Below are 27,425 nucleotides of genomic sequence, written 5' to 3'. Positions count from 1 at the left end.
AGCCCATTTCCTTTCTTTGCCTCCTTTTTATCGCGAGATACTCCTTGTAAATTATCTCACGAAGCTCTGGAGGTAGGGTTTTGAATGGCATAGGAAAGTTCGCACTTGTGAAGCTCTGGAGATAGGTTTTGAGTAGCATCAGAAAGTTGGCAGTTGCTTGATTGTGCGGCTGCCATCTCGGCGTATATACATGTGCATATACTTCTTCAATAGGAAAAAATTCTGGCGCATTTTTGTACATAATCAGTGCAGGCATTTCTTCAAGAAAAAGTATTTGTGCGCCACATCTGCTTATATTGATTACAGACATTACAGCTTCGCTGGACCGCTCGCGCGATTTCATTTTATGATGTTGCGACACACACGTAAGATGAGGGTTCTGGTCGCAGTTGTTCTTGCTGTTTTTTCCCCGAATCCCGGGTGGTTGGGGTGGCGGGATTCGGGGAAAACCCGCAAGAACCACTGCGCCAGAACCCTCATCTTACATGTGTGTTAACTTGACGTTTGTTCTGCCGAATGAAGGGTAAAAATCTGGTTGAGGGTGAAAATCTCAGTAAGTATAAAATAGACAAATTACAGCATGGAGAGTGCTTTGTACGGTATTTACGCACTCGTTGTTTTTGTATTAGAAAACTCACTTGTTCGCTACGCTCACTCGTACGTTTTCTGATACGTCAACAACTCGTGCGTAAATACCGTACGCGCGCACTTTCCATGAAGTAATTTATATTTATTGTACATTTGCACTGGTTATGTCAACCGGGATGCGGCTGTTCTTGTGATCGATTACCAGGATTGAGTCATCTATTGCAAAAACTAAGTATCCCTAGTTAACATCGTACAAGAGGAAACACTCAGATTACGGTTTCTAGTGTCTCGATATCAGTACAGTCAAGTTTCAGAACAATGAACGGTAAAAGTGAACACATTCACAGACGGTAAATCTAGTTTGATTTCTTTATTTCTAAAATAGAAAAATTCTCGCAGATAGCATAAGATGTGGTTTCCATCAATTTGGACACGAACGTAGTTTCCTTTGCTTGCACAAAATTGGGTGAAACTTCTTTAGCTGATATAATTACCCTTCAAACTGGAGATAAATGATATAAGAAGCAAAGTGGTCACAGGGAAATGCCCTGTCCGTCAAAAGGTGAAGAAATAATCTTCCCACTCTTACTACTCTGGCGTTAGGGTTTTACATTCGATTTCTTACAATCGATATTATAATATATATATACATCCTTAGTGGATACATTAAAAAAAACAGAACTACTTAAATTAAAGTTCAAGTGCATTGAATAGCATCAGAAGCATAAGTCACACTGTAGTTCTTTCTTCTGCAAATGGTTAGTTGCAGTCTGAACCACAATTCTTCTCTGGAGAAGAGAAGAAGGCAAGAAAGCAAAGGCTCGCCTTTTTTGCTGACGGTTTGTAGCTATCTTCACGAGAGAAACCGCCATCGACTAAGTGATAATAGTTGTATAATTACATGTAGTGCGCAGTGAATGACACCTCACCATTTTTGTACCGGTGGAAACTCGTGAGTGAATATCCGAATAGTTCTGCCATCTTTAAACGCCGCCCAGCAAAACAGTTTCTTGGCGAGGTACATGCTGGAGCCCATCATTCCACATTCCATGATCAAATGATAAAGACGTGGCTGACCAGCAATAATAAAGTCAACGTGGCGGCTTCGATCATAAATAGTAATAGAAGCCTTGTTTGAGTCATATTCATCACTTACATATCCTCTATAATCAAGACTTTCACCGTTCAGCAATCCTTCCGACGTTTGCAATTTCACAATAAAACGACTTCTGTTTCTTGGTGGAGGGGATGCATAGTTTGGGCCCGTTGGCTCCAAACCTGGATTCGTTGAAGAATGCGCTACTCCGCTCTTGCCATAAGAACAAACAGGAATGGAAACTTCGACGGTGCATATTTGACCTTTGGCTTGACAGAGGTACTTATGCCTTCCCCAGTGCATTCTTTGGCATTCCTTCCCGCAATACCTTGTTGTCATGCAGCGCGCACAACATTTCAATTGGCACCCACTTCGAAAGCAAAAAGCACAGTTCATTGGCAAGGCTTCCGTCTGTAATTTGGTCATCCCACTCTCATTTTGAAAACACTGATTGGACATAAACTTTGCTGACACCGTGTTGGGTAGGAAAACCTCTCGGTCCAAGTACACAATCGGAGCCTTTCTTAATAGCGCCATTCTCCTTTCTTCAAGTTGCTTCATGAATTCCTTCTGAAATTCCTTAGGATAAGAATAATGTTCAAAGTGTCGTAGCCCTTCGTGAATAGCTGGCCCACAGTTATCATGAATAACATTGTTTTCTACCACGCAGGCCGGCATTCCTGGACTTCGTTTGCCAACCCTTACACCACCCATCTTGTTGTTACAAATCTTGTTCAATTTGTAGTAACCGCCAGAATTGCATTGTACCCAGATTCCCCACCAGAAATTTTCAAATACTGTGTTTTCCTGGAAAATTAGTAACGAACGTCTATCGTTAAGGAAGGACACACGAAAACCATGTCCTCCGTTGTGGTAAATTTTATTTCTTTTTATTGTCACATTTGAAAGGGTATTTGAATTTCCGGCCACAATAAGACCTTCGTATTTGTTGTCGTAAATTTTGGAATCACTAATTGTTACCACTTCGGGCAAGTACCCAAAGGGATTACCAATGTGAATTCCTTCAGTATTTCCATAAGCGTGACATTCGTGAACCATTAGATTTCCCCCATTTAATGCGCTAATTCCAGACGAGTGGAGTGGTTTGTTTCCGTTTCACCAAACGTGACATTTCGTTAAGGAAGCCAAAGACCAATATCCTTGCACTTTTATCCCACCACCTCTGCTGTTACTTACTTTGCATTCAAGGAATTTTGCCGTTCCCTGAACTGAGACTGCTGGCTCGTCAACTGAGCTACAATGAAATTTGCAGCGTTCAAATTCTACGTTTGCCTCACTCTCGACCAGAATGCTTTGCTTCATTTCAAAGTTGATGTTTTGAAAAAAACAACTATTGTGGAGTTTAAGTGATTCACTTCTTATCGTAACGGCTGGAACACTTTCTACTGCAACTATATTGAGATCGGAAAGCTCGACATAATCAATCTCGTACTGACCATTTTGCACCAATAAAACTTTCCTCGTTATACTGGGATGGACATTTTGTCCTAGCACATCTCTCAGTGTTTCTGAGTCGATAACTTCCCAGTTTCCATCCAGATCTTTGAACTCATCGTTGAAAGTCTTATAACGACGACAACAACTAACATCAGTGTAAAACGCAATGGCTGCAGTGGATAAAGCAGGTTGCTTCCTTCCAAGTCTATTAAGAGCCACAGCTTTCCTTGTGTATCCTTTCCAGCAACTGGGCATAATTTTGATATAATCTTCAGAGTCCTGAAGACATTTGTCAAAATTACCTAGCTTGAGGTAGGTGGTTGCTCTGTTGTTAAGTAAACGTGGATCTGGGGTGTTTGTTCCGTTGCTTAGTTCCATTGCTTTAGTGTAACTATCGATTGCTTCTTTGAAACATTCTTTCTTGAAGAACGCGTTTCCTTGTAAACGGAGTTCATCTATGTTAGCAATCTGCTGATCTTCAAAAGTTGAAGGTTTCTGCTTGTCAACTGGAGGTTGAGATGAGTACAAGATAATTTTCTGCAGTACCTGAGAAAGAGGGAGAGTATGAGGAAACTGCTTTCTCAGCTGGTCGAGCGAAAGGGCAGTGCACTGACTTGTGCCCGAATCCAAAATTTGAAAGGCAAATCTTTCTGCTTCCTTGGCTTCTTCTTGATGACCATGGACGCCTAATTTAACAGCGTTTTCGTAAACAACACGGGATGCCTCGTTTGTTAAAACCAGTATTTTAACTCCTCTTTCAATGTCTTGTTTATCTAGTAAGGACTTGAGATGATGCTGTAACTCTGAAGCATGACTGGTTAACTTGGACCACAAGTAGAACCGAGAAGGATCAGCCACTGAAGCAGATGCCCGTTCGTGCACACTATCGACGACATCTGTGAGGATTTCGTCTGGCGATGGACAATCATGAAAAGAGCGATGAAGAAGTCGAATCGCTCTAAGCAATGACACGGCATTTTCTTCACTGTTCATTCTATTTCGAACGACTTCCTGGACTAGGCGGTGCAAAGAAAGGGAATTGGCGCTCTTTCTCTGAAAAAGTGAAAACTTGGTTAAAATTTCCATGATTTGCATTTTCATGAGAGGAGGGTTGATACTTTGGCCAGATGTATTCTCCACGGAGAGCAATTCGAGGTTGATTAGCTCGTCTTGAATTTCATGAGGTGCCAGGAAAGCAGAAGCTTGCACAAAAGAAGATGCGACTTCTCCATGGGGTGAATTCTTTACATACTCAAAGTTCATAAGCCACGTAGTATGAACCGCCAGGCGGCTTTGGGACTCGTATTCCCATGATGGCTTTGCAGGATGCTGGCTCAGTAACTTTAATCGCTGACTTTTGTACCCCTCAAGATACTTACTCATGGAACACTGAAGAGCTTTCATGTGGGCACCAGCCTGCTCTAAAGCAAGGGGTAAACAGCCAAGCTCGTGCACCAGCGCATTTAAAGCTTCTTTCTCTCCTGTAGCATTGTCAATGCCACTTCGGTTGACAAGAAATGTTTTTGCCTCGTCTTGGGAGAAAGAAAGCATTTCAACACAGCAGCAAGGCTCAATGTCCAATAAATCACACACTTCCCTAGGTTCACGTCTTGTCGTTAGCAATAGCTGTCCATTTGCCTGTCTTTTCCAACGACCTGATAAAACTTTGCGCATTTGATCAGAGAGGCTTGACTGGTCGACATCGTCAAGAACTAATAACCAGGGCTTCTTTCGCTGGGAAAGGCACTCTAGCACCTTAGACAGCGTTAAATCAAAGGAATCTGCAAGCATTCCCAAACGTAGTGCCATATCATTCATGGAGTTTTCGAACTTTCTATCATCCTCCATGGAAATCCAAAATACGCCTCCATCGTATTCTGGTTTGTGTTTCCAGGCAAAGTGAGCTGCTAAGGTGGTCTTTCCACATCCACCAAGGCCGCAAATGGCTGCCATCTTTAATCCCCCGCCACTCCCGAATAGAAAATATCTTTCCAGGATATCGACCTCTTTTTCTCGTCCCGTAAACCATTTGCTTTCTTCCGGGGCGTCAAAGATAACTTTTTTGGTATCTTCTGAACATGATAAACTCGCCACCTTAGTCCTAAGTACATCCAGATCCCTTTGCATATCTGCCCTTTTGACCTCCATTGTTTTGCAGAGGCTCTCCACTTGTTCCTGTCGCCTTTGCAAGTGTAATTCCGATGTCCTAAGAATTTCTTTCTGTTCCTTGACCTTCACAGCTATTTCTTCCTGAATTACATCTTGCCAGAGCTTAAGGTCTTCGCAAGTTTTCTGCAGACTAGACTGCTCCTTTTCGAGGGAGACTATGGACCTTTGAAACTCAGACTTCAATGACGCCAGAGTAGAGCACACATTTTCTACATCTTTAACTTCCCTTTCCCTGTAAACATCTATCGAATGATAAAGTCTTTGTATTTCATTGTGTACGAGGTTAAGAAGAGTGTCATCTAGTGGTTTACCAAGGCAAATCTCTAGTCCTGTTTGAAGGGAAAAAGGCAGCCGCAACATTAAAAAAAGACACAGAGTAAATTTCAGAGGTCCCAAGGTTGTTTGAACCGCTACTGATCTCAAAACTACGTAGCCAGGTACAAACACTATTTGCTGATGTTATTTAAACTACCTTTACTGCTCCAAAATTGCCTGGCTAGTAACACATGTTGCCAGTCAACCTAGTCCACGCTGATAGCAAATGTAATCACTATATATAATTATGGAAAACTGGCAGCAATCGAGTCTGATACCACTTAAACAATTGCCCTGAATTTCTGTGACATAAAATAAGAATTGTTCAAGACAAAAAGTATGATCATAACATTCCCACTCCAGTGTGACATTGTTAGAGAATGAGTTAAAGAACGAAAACACATATAGCACTTGTAGAAGTTAAAGCTCGAATGACAAATTCTATACAGTATTTTAACTCATCTGTCCACTTTTAAACGCCTTGCATGGATTTGAACTACCTCTTCTCCAACTGTTTTCAAATGTTAGAACTACCACAGCCTCGGGCATAGATGCAACCTACTCTACAGGGAAGGTACTAAAATGCAGAAAAATCCCTGTACCAGTTGCAGCCTTGAAAAATGTAATGTATAATCAAGAAAACAATTTTGTTGTACTCCTACCATACCTTGTTTCCTCCACAATTGGAGCTCACCAAGAATTCTCGTTTCATCGCTGGGGACAAATGCCAGGTTTTTGACAAGAGCCTCCATTAGGTGGAAGCAATTATCGTAATGCGCTTCGGTCCATTCTGCGAAGTCGCAATGAGCCCATTCATTGCGTACTTTAGATCTCACATCCTCGGCAAACGGTTTCACGGCAGCGAATGGCAAAGCTTCGCAAAGAACGGCTAGGACGGCGGACGTGTCAAAGGAACTGTCAAATGCGTTGAAATGCGCCATGAAAGGTTTCATAAACAACTTAGCCAGAGACACTTCATCCTTCACGCAGTAGTCATAGTGACGCGGATTTCGATGCAGGGTAGCGTTATTGTTGATGCTTTCATAGTTCAGCTTCAGTGTGCTTGGTGGAATTGTTTTCTGATAAGCTGCAAACATCTGCTTGTGTAATCCAAAGTTTCGCACCATATGCTGGTAGAATGGTGTCATTTCGAGTTGAATCTTATCTCTGAGGCATGGAGTGAGGACACTTTGCAGAGCAATACCCACCACTAACCATCGTCGCTGCTCTAGAGATGTCCCGGACATGGAGGCCATGCCTTTAATTTTTTATATCGTCCCCAGTTTGAGTACGAGCTGACTTTGGCGAGTTCCTACAACCAAGCAAGAAACAACTGAAACGGTTGAACGACTTAAACTCAGGGTCTACAAGGTCTCCTTCTTCACGTATATTTCGGACGAAAAGTTTAGCTAGACAGTCAAGATTTAAGATAACTCAGAACCTCTTCGGTTCATTGATCATTGTTTAATAATATACATGTGTATAGAAAATGAAAATAAGATCAAGGTAAGTAAGTGCCTTGATCTTCTAGTGAGAAAATATACCCAGTGTTTCTATTAAACAATTGGATTATCAGCTCGAGATTTCTATCGCGTGATAGTTGATGAGGGCGCAGCCCGAATCAGCTATCGTACATAGAAATCGAGAGCGAATAATCTAACTGTTTTAGTATAAATCTACTAGTCGTTCAAAACTTTATCTAAATCCTCTTCACAGAGACCTCAAAAACGCCAAGAAGCTGCCGTTATTTTCTTAACAAGCGCACACTGCTACGCTACTCACTATCCGACACAGATTAGTATAAATCTACAAGCGTTCTACCACGATTGCTGTACTCTGATTGGCTACGCTACTCACTATCTATTCTGTGATAGATGGTGAGTAGCATAGTCAGTAATGTAGCGGTGTGCGCTTGTTAACAAACTGACGGCCTTTTCTTTGCGTTTTCAGTTCGAGGTGTCTGTGAAGAGTGTTTAGGTAAAGTTTTGAACGACTGGTAGATTTATACTAAAGCAATTAGATTATTCGCTCTCGATTTCTATGCGTGATAGTGCGCCCTCGTCAACTATCACGCGATAGAAATCGAGAGCGAATAATCTAATTGCTTAATAGATAGTGAGCAGCGTAGCCAATCAGAGAATGGCATTCGCGATAGAACGCCAGTAGATTTATACTGTAAAACTTAAGTACAAAATCTACTCGCTCTCACGAAATCCGTTCAAGTAATTGCCTCGTTACTCGCTATCTTTTCTTCTGTAGCTTGTAACTAGCTTAGCAGTGAGCGGTTGTTAAGAAAACGGCGGCCGTTCTTTGTGTTTTCAAGTGTTTGTGAAGAAATCGATGGAAATTTCGAGCTGGCTCATAATCTAATTGTTAAATAGAACAAGAGTGGATGGAACTTTAAATGGACACTCTCACTTTTCTCCATTTTTGGTCCGAGCAGTGCTAAAATTATGATCGAGTAGTCCTCCGCTCATTGAAGAAATGCTCCCAGAGAAGCAAGATAAGAATACTAAGTGAATTGTCGAAGGGGGAGAAAACTGTTAGTACAGTGGAATCCCGATTTCTCGAACCCTCAATTTTTCGAACCTCCCGATAACTGGAACTCGAAAAGACGTTCTCCTCACCTCAGTCAAGAATCAATTTTTGTTTCCCTTGGATGCTTGAAAAACCGTGATTCCAATAATTTTTCGCCATTTTTCTGACACAACATCAAAATTTGAGACCTTTTACATGAGAGACCCATTATGGCACTCTTTAATAACACTTAAGTGCAACCAGCTCATTAACAAAGGTTTGCATCAATGAGGTTTTGACTTTTCGAAGTCATGTTCATGGTAGTGCCCCTTTAAGAGATGGCAGCTGCAGGTGAACGTTTCTACTGCTCCTTCCCCCCCCAACCCCGACCCAACCCGAAATATCTTCAGGAGTGTTTCTGTAAACTTGATATAAACACGGATAAAGCGTTTCCTAGAGAAAACATCGTAGAAAAAAGAAATAAAAGTAACTCGTTTATAAGAAAAAGAAAACAAACAGCGGTTACAAACATTACAAATAGACAACGCATGGTCTAAAAAACTTAACTGTATTAAGTTGACCTATCGTATGTTTACAACATATACATCTTCAGAAGTGACGGTTATAACTATAACAAAAAGTTATAACTTTAAAAATAAAGCGAGGCACTGAGATGGTGACAAGCTAAAAGTTAATAACAAAATTGATACTTCCGGTGGAAATTAATAAAGAAACAGCTTCTCACTGCCAACGTTTTCATTAAGCGAGGGTTTTAAGTCACTAATCAATGGCGTTTCTTTAATTTTACAATGCAAGTCGGACTTTCCAGTAGCGAGGATTTCAAAATGGTCCCATTTGATGTTGTGACCGATAGAGATGACATGGTCTACAACAACGGAGGCGTGACCATCTTGTGTAAGAGCTTTGAAATGTTCGGTCCTGTCACGCAATCGTCGTTTGGTTTTGCCGACATAGAACGAATCACAGTCCCAACAATTAGCTTCGTATACTAGTTTAGATCTTTGAGAGCGACTGAACCGATCTTTGTATGGAAAGAAAGACTTAATCTAGGAAGCATTTTGGAAAATAACCCTAAGATTGACAAATCCATAAAACGTACTGATACAAGAAATAACACGTCGCGTAAGAGCTTCGCTTTGGAAACCTAAAAGGTAAGACTAAGATGACATCTTTCTTTGGAACAGTAGTGGCAGGTTCAGCAGATCTGTTCTTTGGTCTATTCAAAACATTAGTAACAAAGTACGCCTCTCGGGTAACCACTTTGAAGGAGAGAGTTTTATTTAAATCAAAAAGAGAGTCGACTGAAATAAGGAGGAACTCGAGCAGATGCGTAAATAGCGATAGGGTAGGGTGCGGATTAAAGCGATTTTACACTACTAGGAGTGAAAGAGTCCCACTTGGTGTAAAGGCCAGTGAAAGTTGTTTTGTAATGTACTGTTGTTGTGAAAGTGTTGAGATTGCGCTTGATGCGGACATCTAAAAATGGGATCCGTATGGTTTTCTTAAGTTCCATTGTGAAGTTGATATTAGGTGTCTGGTGATAATGCAGAAACCTTGCAGCGGTGGCTTCACTGTCGAAATGGGTGACTAATGTTGATTCTTGTCCCTCATTTGGTTCAGATATATGTATATGACACATTTTCATCGTTCGACAACGAAAATTTGTCATCTACATATCTGAACCATTTTGAAAATGGTTCAGAAATGGTTCAGAGAGGATTTCACCATTTTGAAATCCTCTCTACTGGAAAGTCCGACTTGCATTGTACAATTAAAGAAACGCTGTTGATTAGTGACTCACTTAATGAAAACGTTGGCAGTGAGAAGCTGTTCCTTTATTAATTTCTACCGGAAGTATCAATTTTGTTATTATTTTTTAGCTTGTCGCCAGTGCCTTTTTGTTATAGTTATAACCGTCACTTCTGAAGATGTATCAACAATTATATTGGTCGAGGTTTTTGTGATATCCAGAATAATCAAGGTCGAGGTAAGGGTTATCAGCCGAAGCCAGGGGCGAGGGAACGGGCGGGGGAGAACACTCTGCGCGCCTGGCACTTTTTGTGTATCTAGATCATCTAACGAAAAATGACGTCACATCTGGTAAAAAAAGCGGGCTGAGCGGCAAAATCAAATTTTAATATGCCATGAACCCCTTAAAAAAAAGCAAGAGGATAGTTTTAATGGCGATTCAGTAATTTGAACATGTGATTCTTTCTCACATATAATCATATTTATTTTCTGTTTCAACAGTGTTAAATGTCATCAACCTAAGTTCCAATAAAGGCCTACAAAAGAGGTGCCTTTTCTATTAAAATGGTACAAATGTATACAAAAGGGTAAGAGATAATGGACCTTGAGATGGAGCCTCCCCATTTAAAACTTTGTATAATACCCCCCTCTCCCTCTCCCCCTTGTGTAACAAAGATGTTCAAATTATTGTTTATGGAAAAAGACAATTATTAAAAAACAAAACAGTGCCAAGGGATTGAATGATGAATATCACTGCAAATTCCATTTGTATTTTGAATTAAAATGGATATTAACAGTATCCACAACAGTATAACCATACTTTGCAGCTTCACAGAGAGACCCAAAGTGATAATGAAAACATAACATTTTAACATTAACTTATATGTTTGTCCCTTCCCTTGTACCTTGTGATATTTCGAGGGGAATTCTCAAAAAGGACCCCCTCCCCCCCCCCAAAAAAAATCAAATACTATACAAAAATCACCTTTTTACCTTGCAAATGATCTCAAAATCAAATCAAATCAAATCAAAACATCGTTTTTATGGCTAGCTTTTATCTTAAAATGTATGTAAGTAAGTAGAAATCTTTAATGAGGATAACAACATCACAGTAGAGTGGTTTACAGAAGGGTCCTTAAAAATTACCTAGATAAAAATAACAACAAATTGAGAAATATAAAATATTAAAAAGAACATGAATTAAAAAATCTAACAATATACATACAAAAGTTAGGAAAAAACTAATTAAAAACGTTCATAACACGGCTTTAGACAAGCCACGTTTATTAGGAAAATAAAAACGTTCAAGGAAAAAATGAACAGGAAAAAACAACAACAATTATTTTTCAGAAAAGCTACTAAATGAAATATTTTTTTAACTTACATATCATGTTGGTCAATAGAATCTGTTTTCACACTTTCACACAAAAGAAAACACCACAGAAAGGAGAATTATAATTGTTGTTGTGTATGAGCTGCATTTTTAAATGAAAACATTTCCCATAAAAAATTTTCAAATTATATTCTTACCAGTACGACAACATACCAAATACATTTTGGAGACAGGAGTACTTAACTTAATAAAGTTGATGTAGTGAAATTTTCCATTTAATTTTTGTAAACCTCTTACAGAATGCAACTTTTGGTTAGGTTGCACTTTACTGACAAGGAATAAAATCACAACAGAATGGCTTCATATCTTTATTGTAATTTCCATTGTCAGTAGAGAAATCACACTTGGACAGGTCCACTGATACTCTTACATGTATGTTAAACATGGGAAAAGCAGGTTGCATCATCTACATCATGGCATTGCAATTGTATGCCTGTGTGGGGTGTATAGCTTAAGGCCAGGAGGTAACCACCTAAGAAAAGACAAACATAAATTTATCATGTTATCGTTTCAATGACTCACCCTAAATGAGACATTCACTAAAATTAAACATCAATCGAGAACTTTTAAGAGACTTCCATCAGTTACAAGAAGACTAACTAGACAAATGTAAAACAATATAATTTGCTACAATCATGGACAAAAGTCTTGGGACAAATTTGCTCTTTCGGCGCATTTGCGCACAGGCCAGGCGCGAATACAACGTCACCTGCCTAACTTCGGCCCCCCCACCCCCACCCCCCGTACAATGTTAACAACTAGTACCTGCAATTTCACCTGATTTTCAACATTGTGTTGGGTGGGGGGGGGGGGGGACAGCAACGCGCTTTTAAAGGATATAGCAGCGTTTTTTTCAAACTTCAGTTCTAAAACGCAGATAATTCGTTACATCACATAAGTGTCCTAAGGACTTTAGTCCACGATTGTAGTAATGACCTTTCTCCGTAGTAAAATGTTTGTTAGCAATGACCTGACAAAAGGGTTTCAGAGCAAAAGTCCAGTGTAAAAATGTTATCTTAACAAAAAAAAAATACTTTTAGTTTAGCAAAAGAAATTCAGAAGAAAACTGAAGAAAAACTCAGTGCTTCTGACTTGTTTGTATTTCTCTTGTGAGTAATTGCCCATTTACCACCTTAATAAACAAGATGTAATGTATAATTTTTACCTCTGCTTTAAACTTTTCAAACAGGTCTGCAGTTTGTTTTCACTTTCAGAGGAGTTCTTAAAATTCCCAAGCACACCACCTGCCCCCCCCCCCCCCCCCTCAGCACATATTCCTACTTTCCCATAGCCAGGATCCCATTCAACCCCCAACATTACCATAATACTCACATACTAACAATTATATGATCTTTTTCTCATTTTGTACAGACCTAAATCCAAATATCAGATCTCTGAGTTTTTGATCCACTTCATCTCCACTTAAGGCCATGAAAGTAATCATTGAACATTTCTAGCATTTCCTTATATTTGTTGATCAACATTTATTATTGCTCTTAGATTTCCCCTTCCCCTTTGATAGAATTAAATTGGTTTAAAAAAATATACTGGTTTTAAAACAAATTAAAGCAGAGGTAAAACATTGAGCCATAAAACTACTATAATTTTGGTATGAGGTCTGTTAGAAGTCTGTTTATCGGTTTCGCTTCCGTCGTGGATAAGTCGTTTGCAAGGTGCCGGTAATTGTTGACATCTGTTAAGAGGTGTTTGTTCTAGGTTAGTGTACCAGCTTTCTAGAGTCAGTCGTTGAAAATAGTTGGTACTGTAGGTTGAGCACTGGGCAGAGTCCCAGTCAATGTTGTGGTTTGTCAGTTGATGATGTGGAGCAATGTGATTATTGGCATCACCATTTCTCGTGGCTCGTTTGTTAAGGTTTCTGCCAGTCTCAACAATGTAGGAAGCCTGGCAGTCGGAACATTTGATCTTGTAAACTGCTCCCTGTCTGTTGTTAGGTTCGTCCCTGTCTTTAACGTTAGTCAGTAAGTGTTGTAACGTAGTTGTAGGCTTGTGGGCTACACGGATGTTGTAGACAGACTTCTAACAGACCGACTTAATTTGACTAAAAATAGACGGACCAAAAACCAACCAATTTGACTAACAATAGACAGATCCAAACCGACCAATCACTGACTTTACACGAGTCTTTCAGCCAATACCATCATGGCTTAACTGGCCAATCACGTTCAACGGACCAAACTTATAACATCAACTGACAAACACTATTCACTTGACTCTGAAGATGACTTCTGCTCAGGTTGTCGAAACATCAGTCACCAACAAGAGTTCTTTTCAGAACTACCCTCGCCCGGATGATCACACTATACAAACTACTGATACTCCTGGGTTCAAACCATTTACTATGTTACAGTGCAACTACTTAGATTGACCTACATTGTCAGAGACAAAAACCTACAAACATCTAACCAAAGGCCAGTGAGGATATTGACAGTTTTGCTTTTGCCACCAATCACCCTGCCTCAAAACTAGAGAAGATATTAACAAAAGCAATAACAAAACCAACCTCTGTCAATTCAATAGGCAAAAGTAAATTCTGCATAAGAGCCAAATGGCCCACCAGGCTGGAGCTTATCCTGGTTTCTGTAGCATGAAGCAACTAGGAGTAATTCTACTCCCCTTGTATGGGATGCTAGTCCATCGCAGGGTTTAACCCCCAGCATTAAGTTCACCAGTACCCATTTAAACACCAGGGTACCAGTAGAGAAAGGCACTGTGAGAGTAAAGCGTCTTGCTCAAAAACACCACACAATGACCCCGGCCAGGGCTCGAACCAAGACCACTTGATCTGGAGACAAGTGCAATTACCATGAGGCCACCGAGCTTCCACAATTCCATAAACACACCAAATTTCCCTCTAAAATTCCCTTCAACACCTAACTACAAATGCCAACAGCATAAATTCAACTCAATGCTTAATAACATCATAATATCATCAAATTTTAACCCCTTGTTTGAAATTTGTTAGGAGTATCACATAGAATTCCACAAAAGATTAAAAATGCTGTTAACCTTTTTCAAATATCTGCATTCCATCCTTGGAATTTCCAACAACCTCCTTGGGAGTGCACATGGATATTTTCTAGAAGTTACCAACCAATGAAAAAATTAGTCACAAACTTTAAGATAAACTAAATTATAAGTCTGAACCTGCATATAAGAAGCTAGTGTTTTAAGAACCTACAGGCTAAAAAATATAAGAAGCTGTTCAGCCTGGCAAAGAAAAATAGGTATTTCTTATAGAAAAAAATCACTCCACTTTCGATGGTCTAAATTCTGGATTTGAATTATGTGAAAAACCTCTGACAAAATATTGTGTATATATAATCATTATGTTTTCTTTGATTTACATTTTTTGGATTTTCACTATGTTTCAATAGGTTTTCCATAAAGCTACAGGCTAGGGCAATACAGACAAATCAAAATCTAAATATCTTATGAAATAAAATATACAAATGTATCCATGATGTTCCTCTGAAAAATAAGAACCTATTAAGAAGCTAATCAGCCTGAATTGCTAAAAACTACCCTAAAATATAAGAAACTCTTCAGCCTGACCTCGAAAATTCTAGGTTCTTAAGTGAAGGATTTTACTGTAACTTGTGAAGACATGATTGCTCTTTGCAGTTATATACACAACTTAAACAAAAGTGAAATTAAAGCATGAAAAGGCGTGAATAGGATTTGAACTCATGACCTCTGCGATACCGGGGAATTATAACTTAATTACAAGAGGTAACTTTGTGGTTGAGTAAAGTCTTGATGTGTGTTTGCATTTTAAACTGAAAATATGTGAACTAAATCCAACAAAATGTATATTAAATCTGGGCCAGTTCAGTACAATTTAGTACAAAATTTTAATCAGCCACAAAAAAAGTTGTTAGCAGGTGATATGACTTTGTGAAGGCTTCTGGGAGGGCTATACTTTTATAAAGCACCTGGCAGCAAGTACTATGTTGGTTTACTACTGGAAGATAACAGATAGTGCTGAGATAGATCAGCCTTGGTAATTTGCGGGACAGGGGATAACCAACCTCCAAATAATAGAGTTATGGGACTTCACTATCAAAATGATGCATGCCCATTGTAAATTCCATAAATTACTCCTGAAATGTACCAGAATTTTGTTTTGTGGGTTAGCTCAAATTCACTTTTTCCTCTATGAGGTACAAGTATTCTAAAAACAACCAACTGATATTGCCAATTCTAAATTACAGTGGAACCCTGTTAATCTGCATGGTCACCAACGGACCACAAAAATCTGACTAACAGTGACTAACAGCATTAACAGTGTGGCCATATTAAAGGGGTTCTTTAAGAAGAAAATGACTGACTGAGCTTTTGTTTGAGCCAGAATAAAGTGACTGTAAAAACGAGGTGGCTGTGTTAACAGGTGGCTGTAAGGTGGGGTTCCACTATGGTAGTAAAGATGATCATCTCAAACACCTACCCAAAAAAGATTTTGGAAAGTATAGTTTGCATAATCAGTTGGACAACACACAACTTCTGGACCCAGAGCTGACTAGAGACATTCCATTTCAAATTCCCCCCCCCCCCCCCACCCCCGCTGCTGCCCCACCCCGGCACACTCACAAGATAAGTCAAATTTACCACCTACAGAAGAGATAAAGTGCAGAAATAACAGTTTCATAGCCCCAAAAGCTCTTATCAACAGGGGAAGAGGGAGTGTGGAAATAATTTAGAATGGCCCTTAGGCCACAGTTTATACAGTCTTGGGTACCTGAGACAACCCTTCCCCCAAGTTTCCCTGGCCAAGCTAACTTTTGACTTATTTCTTTCAAATTTAACCAACCATTCACATGAAGATTGCAAACCCATCGAAGGGCCAGACAACTCAGGTGGGTGAGTTGTCTTACCTTGGCAGGCAGAGTAACCCTGGCAGACAGGACAACTGTTCTTCATATAAACAGCACTAGGCTGTCATTAAGTTTTGAGTCACCCATTGCATTGGTCCTCACACCCATCACCAGCTTGTTACTTTGTGGGTGAATTGTACCAAGAACAGGCAAGTTCACCCGTAGCATCAAGGGCTCATCAAGGGCTCATCAAGGATACTCAGCCGTAAACAGGTGTTACAGGTTACAACCCTTAATGACAGCCCTGAGCAGTTTGGCTCGCCTAACCGGGACAACTCTCAGTGTGATGAGTGTCACGTAATGCCTAGATTTAAGATTTAAAGCTGAAATTTGTACCAAAGATGAGGAAATTAACTAGGCAAAACCCACTATGATTGAATGACCGAGGGCAAAGAGGAATATTTGCACATTTGATTATTTAATTTGGGTTATGAATAATTGTGCAGGGTCAACTATGACTCAGCCTACAGGACAACGTTTTCGCGAATAAACATTTGATAAAGATGCTTTAGGAGGAGAGTTGTGTCGGGTACGTATCTAAGACCATATAAATCTATGGGGCCTTACTGCTACTGTGGTGTGTTGCCTCAAAGAACACCCCCACGATTTTTATAGGGGGATAAGAGTGACTAGGGAGGCACCTGAACACCCTAATAGGACCTGATGTTAGGACTTCAATGGCAGATTCCCTCTGATGGCTCAGATATGAGAAGAGGAATAGAACTTAAACATATTCCTCAAATTTTTAAACTGTTCCTTACGCTTCCTGATGAGTGAATTTAAAAGTACCAACAGTAATTAATTCATGCCACGAAAGAGACCGATGACCCCGAAGTACCAATATACCTGTACTGTATCTTACTGAAAACAACAATCTTCAATAACAGATGCAGGAATATGGGATACTGACCTTCAGCATGCGATCCAGCTTGTCTCTTCTACCAATGCATGTGAGCCAAGAGCAACAAAAGCTCTGGTGACAGCAACTTTCAGAACTAAAGGGCTTCTGGTAATTATGTTCCCATTGTATACAGTACAAACTATGGCCAGCAATAGTTCATCCAGGTTGTTGCTAACATTATAGGCTATTGCACTTAGAGTTATCACTAACTCACGAATAACAAGAACCAAAAGTCGGAGCCACATCAGCTTTGCAAATGTGTAAAATCTGCCATTCAATGACAGCAGGTTATTTTGCTTCAAAACAATACTAAACTGTTCTCTTTTTCCAAGATTTTTTGCTTAAAAAGTCGACGAAATGTACTTGCAACATCTTCCTATCCTGACAGTATGAAAGAGTACGAAACGGATAGTTTAAAATTAGAGAGAAATCGTGCCTAATCGAAATGCCATTTTCCCACTTTGGCAAACGAGCTGCAAAGCGCAGTTTAGACCGCATTTGACATCATCTTTTGTTGGATGATGCATATACAAAAATTTCAGGAGTCTTCTGCCCCACCCCTGGCCAAAGCCAAAGGCTGAGGCTGATAACCCTCACCAAGACCTTGATTATTCTGGATATCACAAAAACCAAATCTAATAATTGTTTTATTATACATTGAACGGAAAAAAAATGGGTATGCTTCTTCACTGATGGCAAGCAACACAAAGCACGTGAGCTTGACATGATAATACCCTTAGAAATCATGCACCACGGTTATACATGACATGATTACCCGTGACCTTGAGTGTCCCTGAATTGACATGATTATGGTATAATCTGCAGCTAGATGACATCACAGCTGCTGATTTTGAAAATTCACTGTATGCTTTCAGCCAATCCGAAAAGAGATAGTGAGTTCAATGTATAATAATAAACAATTATTGAATGAGGTCTTTGCGATATCCAGAATATTCGAGGTTGAGGTTGGGGTTATCAGCCAAAGCCACAGGCTGAGGCTGACAACCCTTAGCGAGACCTTGATTATTCTGGATATCACAACAACCGAATCTACCCGTAATAATCGTTTTATTATACACTGAATGAAAAAAATGGAAGTCATGTTTTTTTTGCTTCTTCACTGATAGTAAGCAACACTAAGCATACTAACTTGACATGTTTACTCTTAGAAATCATGCACCACAGTCATACAGGACATGATTACCCATGACCTTGATTGTCCTTGACATGATTTAATAATTTAATAATTTAATAATATATACTGTAGACTGCAGCTAGATGATGTCACAGGTGCTGATTCAAAAATTCACTGTACACATACAGGACATGATTACCCATGACCTTGAGTGTCCTTGACGTGATTTACTTGTATTACACTGTAAACTCCCGCTAAATGACATCCCAGGTGCTGATTCGAAAATTCACTGTACGCTTTTGGCCAATCAGAAAAGAGATAGTGAGTTCAATGTATAATAATAAAAATAAAAGCAGCATGCGTTACTGTCATGCCATCAAAGCTGAAACTACATGTATTACTATTTAATAAATTTAAATAAAGTATAAACAGTATAAACAGAAAACCTCACCAAAAAGTTACAAAACTCAAATCAAAATTCTCGCTAATCCTGGGTTAGCTTAATCGGGCTTTGAACAACCCTGGCACAGATTGATAGGACTTTGTATGGAGACACCATCAATATGGCAGCCACAAAGTAACATAAACATTTGTAATTAAGTTTTGCTATTTAAGCAAAAATTATCACTCTAGAGCTCCAACAAAGTGAAACATGTACATGTACTTTGTCTAATTAATCTAATGACTGCACAATTAGCAAAATGCAGCTTTCTTGGGCTGCCATTTTATTGTCACACAATGCAAAAACTAATGAACTCAAGCATGTTCTCAATTTCAAAATGAAGAACCTTTTCTAGCTAAAACTGTATAACTTCAAGTTCCTAGAGGTTCATTATTATATATGATAAAACTAAAAACATTGAAAAATAGGTGATTTTTAAAAATTTGAAATATGATGTCACAAGGAAACCAGAAGTTGATCTTTTTCACTGTCATGCAATTTTAAATTAATTCGAAAACTATTCAGGGGATCAATTCAAGAAAATAATATAGGAGATGAATAATGGTGGCACTTTTTCCAACTTTTAGGTCTGAGCGTAATCCCAGGCTTTTGAAATTCTTCAAAATGTTCCACACAAATTTCTAAGAGCCCAGTATCAGGAGCCGCATGTAGGTGTATTGTACCTTGTATTCCAACAACATGGGGGCAGGAAAATAGTGTGAACATCAGGCCATGGTTGTTTGAAGGCTGAATAACTCTGTCCAATGGATAAATCACTACCCGGGCAATAAGTGTTGACAAAACAAACCATTAGCTATCCACCGGATAGTGATTTAGCCGGTGGATAGCATTATCCACGTTTCGAACAACCTGGGCCTGCAACTTCGTTTCACCGACTTTGGTTATCTAGGGAACTGATTATCTGCACTGAACAAACAAATATTTATATAAACTCTCTTCCTGTGTGAAAAAATCACGAGATAAATTCTTTTTTTAAGGCAATTGTAACTTTATGTCACGCACTGTCATAACTATGAAATTCAAAATGCGCTTGTTCCCAAACTAAGGATGCTATTGAGCTGAAAAATTGTTCACATATAAATGTTGCACACCTCTTATGCCTGATGAGGATAAAAAACTTTAAATTTAGTGGCTCTAGCTTTGGATCTTTAAGAACTTGATGTCATCATATGAAAATGGTCTCTACATATGTCACGCAATACATAGAGGATATTACAGGGTGGGAAGAAGATATGAATTTTATGTTCGAGTGGCAAGAACTATATCTCACTTGTTCACTGTGCTCACTCGTGAGATATTGCTTCTGCCACAAGAACATAAAATTCATATCTTTGCGCTAATGTGTAATGTTCTTTTTATGATATACATGTAGACATGCTGATGACACCGTTTTTGACAATTTTCTGAAGATTTCCAACTACTTTCCAAAGATTTTCGAAGATTTTTCAAAATTGTTCCGAAGGCCAGACGAACATTTCCGAGCATTTTCCGAACATTTTCCGAACATTTTCCGCAGATTGCCAAAGATTGCCGAAGACAACCAAAGAAGATCCGAAGATGTTTCAATCATACACCAACAAATTTAAGTGTCATTAAAGGGAGAAGAGAGAAGTGTTATCAAACGTGATATCTTCGCATGTGAGGGTATCATATCTTCACATGTGACTCGGATATATCATATTGTTTTTATCAATTTGTTACCACTCAGTGTACACTGTACCACTGACTTTTATATAATAAAGATCATTATCTTAAGAGTAAATGTCAGTAAAGGATCAAAGAAATCGCAAACACAGCTCAAAATTTGCCCATACTTTGTCTATTGGAAGGCCTTAGTCCCATACATATGACAAGGATGTTCGTTTATTAAAATTCTCACTTGTTTGTCTTTAGGAGAAATCAACTTGAGACAGTTTACAGTATTTTCTTGAACAAAACCTTCAAAATTGTCATAATTGGAGGCACTGCGAGTCAGCTCCTCACAAGTTTTAAATCAGTTTCACACTATTAAATCCTATTTGTCTGATGCTTCTGCAACTGAATGACAGCACAATCAACTCAGAACTGTTCCTTATACAAATATAATATGTGCACCTACAGCTTCTACAAAATGGATTCGTTGGTACCTCAAACAATTAAGTATTTAACGTGCCAAAAATGCCTGTTGTACGCAATGAATCCGACTTGCAAAAATGTCCTGAGATACATGTAATTGTTCAAGGATGGCTTCAACTTTCTGCCTTTTTTTCCCTTGGGATCTCAACCATTTTAAAACAAAGACATGAAGTCTGTACAAGAAGAAAATTGCTGTTTACTATTTTAAAATATCTCTTTATGTTCTAGAATATGATCAAGTCTTTAAGATAGGCAAATGACATCATAAACTCAACTGAATTTTAATCAAATAGGATGGTCAACAAACTATCTTGCCCAATTTGAATCAGAAATGTCTGACTCTTGGCAATACAATTCAACTAGAACTCCTCAATATGAGCCTAACATTTTTGTTACCGTGGCAACATACTGGGTTCCAGACCTCCCCGATATTAACAGCTTTTCTGTCCACCTTTTGAATTCTAAATTGATATTTGCTAATGGTGCCCAATCTGCATGACCCAGCAAGCAAATAAATATGTCAGGTTGAGTTCATCGCCTTCTTTTGTCTTTCAACCTGACTGCAAAGGCGGGCTACATGTATATCGGTATGTGCAGCCCCAAAGGGTATGGTTTTACAGCCGTTAAGAAAATAGGGTATCAAGGTCAACTACCTTGATAATTATTATTTACAATTAATACTTCAGACTTTATCACCTGATGACTTTGATGGTGTGGAAGTTATTTTGGAACAGTTATACACGTAAATAAGAACTGATGATTATTACAAACTGAGAGGTGTTTCATGCAATAAGAAAATCAAAGTATTTGGGTCACTTTACATTTTTTGTTACCTTTATGCACCTGTCACTGTATAACCCCCAACCCCTCCCCCCCCCCCCCCCACCCCAAGGAAACATGGGGCATGCGTGGGGCTTTGTGGGGGCTTTGACTCTCTGCCTTGCTCAAGGGGGTGGGGGATTAACTCATTTTAGTCCTTTGCTTTCCTTTAGCTTGAGGGGTGGGGGATTTGTACATTTTTGCAGAATTAAATGATGATTCAGGAGATGGCGTCCTTTGTCCCTGTGGACAGCCAAATAATCATGAAAACATGATAGGATGTGACAGCATGAATTGCAGCATGAAGTGGTACCATTTTTTAAGTGCAGGGATTGATAACACTGTACCAGAGGGAAAATGGCTGTGCATTTCCTGCAGGAAAATTAAGGATATTAAAGTGGTGCTATGATCAAATTTTTACTCCTTGAGAATTTAGGTATATCACATAGAATTCCATGAAAGAATAAAAACACCTTTACCGTTTGCAAATATTTAAGTTTGAAAAGTGTGCAAAATATGCAAATTAATGACTGATGACATCATATAATGCAGCACAGACCATTGGAACTTGCATGTAGGCTAACAGCTCTACAGGAAACACACCTACGGCTATAAAAAAGTTTGTTCCCATGGCAACTCACTCCTTCCCAGTCCCCACCCACTTGATTTCAATAGTCAGTGATTTTCAGCTCAAAAATCATTAAACGAGGCCACAAACTCAAGCTAACATATTTATATGCTTGCTGGATCATGCATATAAGGCACCATTAGCAAATATCAAAATGGAACACCTAAGGTGGCCAGAAAAGCCTTTAATATTGGGGAGGTCTGGAACCCAGTACATTGCCATGGTAACAAAACTGTTAAGCTTGTATTGTGGAGCACATTTAGTAGAATCTTACTGCGAAGAATGAAACATTTCTCGAACAAATTGGCTGAGATATCTGTCTTCGTCATATTTGATTAAAATTTGGTGAGTGTATGACTTCATCCCTTGGCTAGTTTGCATATTTTAAAAACTTGAATATCTCTGGAATGAAAATAGATACATGTATTTGAAAATAGTGGTTGAAAACAGCATTTTCCCTCTCATAGACTACTTATTTTTCTTTTAAACTGGTTTTGATAGTACCACTTTAAAAAAAATATTAATATTTCAATCACACTTCTGAAGTCTGTCCCCTGTATGTGAGACATTATCCTTATTTGGTAGGGGCTTGACCAGAAAATATGTCCCCTATATGTGGGGCATCATCCTTGTTTCATTTTACTCTAGGGCTTATGTCCCATGTTTCCCCCCCCCCTCTGGGGGGGGGTGGTTTACAGTGATAGCTGCATTATGTTATGCTTATCATTTAATATACAGATTTTAATAGCAAAATATAAACATTCTTAATCGACTCTCAGGTTGAGGAATGTTCTTAGTACGTTCTTAAAATTTTGGTTAGTCTCAGCCTCAACATTCTTATAAAAAAGGTACTGATACTGATCTTTGGAGAAGCATGCCGACAGTCTGCGGATGGATACATTATATTTACACAGGTTGTTTCACATGCTAAATAGCCTAAGTTACTTATTATCTGATCAGTGCTTGTCGTGGAAAACAGTTTCCATGGATTGTATATTCTGAAAAGTAAAAGCAACATAACTGAACTGCCCAGAAAGGAGATTTGCAAATGAAACCGAAGATATCAACTTCATGCTACACCAAATATCTTGTGTCAACAGTTCTCATGTAAACAAAAATAAATCTGCTAGAGTCTTAACCTCCGATTTAATTAATTTTCTAGATAAGACAGAAACCATAAAGTCTAATCTTAATTTCGCTTATCATATTTTAATTTTTAATGAACTATTCGACAGGGATCAATTGTCTCTTGATGGTCAGCTTCGTTTTAACTTCAATATGGCAGCTGCAGCAAATCTGGAAAATAAGCAAACTTGAAGCAAGGGTAACCGCAAAACTAAAAAGTGTCTCAAAAAAATTGCAAACTTGTATATCTGTGAACATCTAGTTATTGGCCAGGGCCTTTAATCGTGTACCAACAAGCATTTTCAGCAGTCATTTTAGGGTACTACAGAGCTATTAAAAAACAGCCACAAGGTGTCTTCCAGAAAAAATCATAAAATATTTATAACTAGAGAATATCTGCTTTTCATGTCATCAATAAATTGGTCGAGACCCTAAATATAATATTATCCCAAAGGAAAATTCACAGTTAATTTTTGACTAACGCTGACTAAAACATACGTACATAAATACATATCATACAGAATCTTGATGCTTCGAATATCGAAATTTGGCTTGATCCGGAATTAACAGTGTTTAATTACTCCCCAAAGAATATTAGAACAAACTAACATTGTTTTGTTTACTTTGGTACAAGGGTCTATCAATATAAAAAGTATTAGCAAAATCGATTTTTTGGCTGTGTCCGTGATTTTGATGATCATCTTGATCCTAACATTCCCGGCAAAGTGAATCGAACATTGGAAAATCGAACTCAATTAAACTCAATCAAACTCAATCAAACTCAATCCATGCATTGAATTCAAATGAGTTTGGCAATCAAACATCGAACTTTGTGAGTTCGATTTCCAAACCAATGGAACTTAATCGAACAAATCGAACTTAATCGAACTCCATCAAACTCCATCAATTAGATTGTGTTCGATTGAGTTCGGCAAGTGAACTCAATTGAACTCAATCCAAGGATTGAGGTCACGTTCAGTTGGATCGGTGAGTAAATTCCGATCCCTTGAATAAGGCTTATGTTATGTGGTCTGCACGCTTCGTTACTGTACCCCAGCTCTTATAAACCTATACATACAAAGCAAGCCCATCAAAAACAGCTTTCTCTCATCCTTTTTTACACTGATTATTCAATAACAAAACAAACCTAATTGTCCGCATTTGCCTACAATTCGAAAAGCTAAGCCTTTCCTAACTATTTTCTTTAAAACGTCGAAATTTTCATCCTCTTTCACGTCAAAGCGGCAATGCTGGTAGCCTTTTACAACGCATTTAATGCTAACTACCCACAGCGCATCTGAGGCCATTTCTCCGCTGAAATTTCTGCGTTTACAAAAAACAAATGCTTCACTCCCGGTATACTGGAGAAACTGGAGTCTCCAAGATCTTATTATTTATTTTCAACACCAGTTTTACAAAAATCAAGAGTTCGAAAATCAAACATTCGATTGTACAGTTTTTTTTGTGTGAGTTCGATTCTGTTCGAGTACCGAACACAATCTTAATCGACGGATTAAGTTCGATGAAGTTCGGTTGAGTTCGATTAAAAAAACAGTTCGATTGGGTTCGATTCACTATGCCGGGTAACATTCCAGAGTAGCATTCCTAAGCTGTTGAGTTTCTAATAGTTATTTACCCTGGTTTGCCGTCACATATGAAGAAATATTTTTTAAGCGAAATATTTACACAACCCGGCTTGTTGCTGACTGATAATCACGCAAAAAGCTGAAGCTGTATGATAAACGTTCACGTAATTATTCGCATGGAAATTCTTCGTAAGAAATTAAACAAAATGTCAGAAAGGCAAACAGACATTGACATGATTTAAAATAAACTGGAAGTGAAATAGAGAAGATCCCAAAAGAATAGGCATGCAACTCAGAGTCTACAAAGAGAAATCAGACAACAGGGCTGGGAACAGAGCAACAGAAATGTAAATTATTCCAGTTGCTATGACACTTTTCTCAACTGAAGCACGGCTAGCAAAAGAATGGAAGCGTTCCAAAGATGAATCGATGAGTACAAGCAATAAAAATTGCAAGTTTATCATGTAAATAATTCAACTTACCGCAATTTCTGATCAGAACACCAGAATCTCAACTTCCGGGTTAGGGTTACGAGCCAACTATCGTCTAACCATTCCTCTTGCTTTTTCGTGTAGTTCTGTAACTTTAGAGTTACTTTAGACTTTAGAGTTCTGAACGAAAAATCTCTCTGGGGAATGTTGCACAACGCAGTCAAACCGAAACTATGGCCCCGTCTAAGCATATAACAAGATCCGGGACATTGGGATTCTTGACAATTCTCATGGCAACGTTGAGTCACGCTAACGTCAGGTCACTCCAACAGCGAGTTGAGTCACGCCATTTTTAAGTCACGCCAACAACGAGGCCCCGGGGCAGTTACTGAAACGGTGGGAAAAAAAATCGACCAGAAAACGCTTATCTTCGCGGAATTTTTTCTACAATGTACAGAAACCTTTTGTTTTACAATCTGTCGTAGAGTGAGCCAAAATAACACAAGCTCGAAGAAATCCATTCGGTAAGATCTATTGCATTGTCCAGGAAAAGGTTGTTGTTATTCATCGTGGTAGAAGCAATAATAAAGTGTATTATCGTTTGTCTCATGATGTAGTCACTTGAGATGTAGATCCCGACGTTTCGACCGCTAGTCTTCTTCAGGCGATAAGGTCGACTGATTGCACGGTATCATTTATATCACAAAGGTCGGTTGTGATTCGTGCATTTCGATCCTGCTATTGTTCCATTGTTCCGGCGAGTAGCTGTTCCCTCAGTGGTCCGCTGTTGTACCGTTCTCCTGTTGTTGTGTTTTTTGATCGTGGGCATCCATGCTTCCTCCTTGTTGATGTTATTAGGGTGAAGTCTTATGTGAATAGCTTCCTTGACCCTACGTGTGTACCAGTGAGGATCTCGATCAATAATATTGACCTCATCCCAGATACGATAGTGGCCGGTCTCGTGGGTGTGTTCAGAAACGGCGGAGGTCTGGGTACAGGCGACTCGTATATCCCTGTCGTGTTTTTTGATCCTCTCCTGCATAGATCTCCCTGTTTCCCCTATGTAGACTTTGCCGCACTCACAGGGAATCCTGTAGACAACGACATCTTGTTTAGCCGGGTTGACGGTGTCCTTTGGTCGCACTAAGTGTGACCGAAGTGTCGTGTCGGACTTAAAGACGGTGCGAATGCCTTGTTGTTCTAGGCAGCGGCGGAGAGACTCCGAAATTCCTTGGACATAAGGTAAAACGGCGGTGGATTTAAATTCTGCGACGGGCTCTCTTCTTGGGGTTGTTCGTGCCTTGGTGATCTTCGGTACAAAAGAGGAGGGATATCCGTTAGAAACAAGTACAGAGGACAGATGTTTCTTCTCTCCAGCGATTACTGATGGTTTGGTCACGAGACGTTTAGCCCGGTCGTACAGACACTTCACAATACCGCGCTTTACTGACTGAGGGTGGTGTGAATCATACGCTAGGTACTGATCAGTATGTCTTGGTTTCCTGTAGACACTGGTGGTAAGGCGGCCATTAGGTTCTCTATAATCTGACGTGTCGAGAAAGGCGGCTCAACAAAGATCCGACAGACCGCTTGACCCGAAAGCTATCTGAGAAGCTGCTAACCCTGAAACGGAATGGACACATATCAGAGGCGGTTTATAATAAGATCAGACCCCGACACAAACAACCACTTAGGATCTATGGTTTGCCGAAGATCCACAAGGCCGACACACCGCTTTGGCCAATTGTGTCGATCTTTGTGTCAACACCTTTGCATACGACCCGTCTGCTTTCTTGGCTAACGTATTCTCTCCTCTTGCAGGTAACTCGAACTTCACAGTGAAAAACTCAACTGACTTCGCCTCCACCATCGCCAGCGAAGAGATCCAGGACCACGAGATCATGGTGTCTTTCGACGTAGAGTCACTGTTTACCAACGTACCGATCGAGGGCGCCGTACAAGCCGCGCTACAAAAAATGGAGAACGACGCAGGCCTCGCTGACCACACGACACTTACACCAGTT

General features: G+C 39.3%; 1 pseudogene across 1 annotated transcript; it reads right to left on the bottom strand.

Annotated features, from left to right (window-relative positions):
- Positions 1–943: 943 nt before the first annotated feature.
- LOC110055607 (uncharacterized) lies at positions 944–25,711 on the bottom strand (annotated as a pseudogene). The gene is made up of 3 exons (XR_016201844.1): positions 25,453–25,711; positions 6,294–6,938; positions 944–5,640 (listed from the first exon to the last, which is right to left on the bottom strand). The product of XR_016201844.1 is annotated as an uncharacterized LOC110055607 (transcript).
- Positions 25,712–27,425: the final 1,714 nt, after the last annotated feature.

Source organism: Orbicella faveolata, unplaced genomic scaffold (genome assembly GCF_042242905.1).
Source record: "Orbicella faveolata isolate gen_17 unplaced genomic scaffold, um_ofav_v1 contig_35, whole genome shotgun sequence".
Taxonomy (NCBI): Eukaryota; Metazoa; Cnidaria; class Anthozoa; order Scleractinia; family Merulinidae; genus Orbicella; species Orbicella faveolata.
The sequence above is the reverse complement of the archived record's forward strand: the minus strand, read 5'-3'. Positions and strand labels throughout refer to the sequence as shown.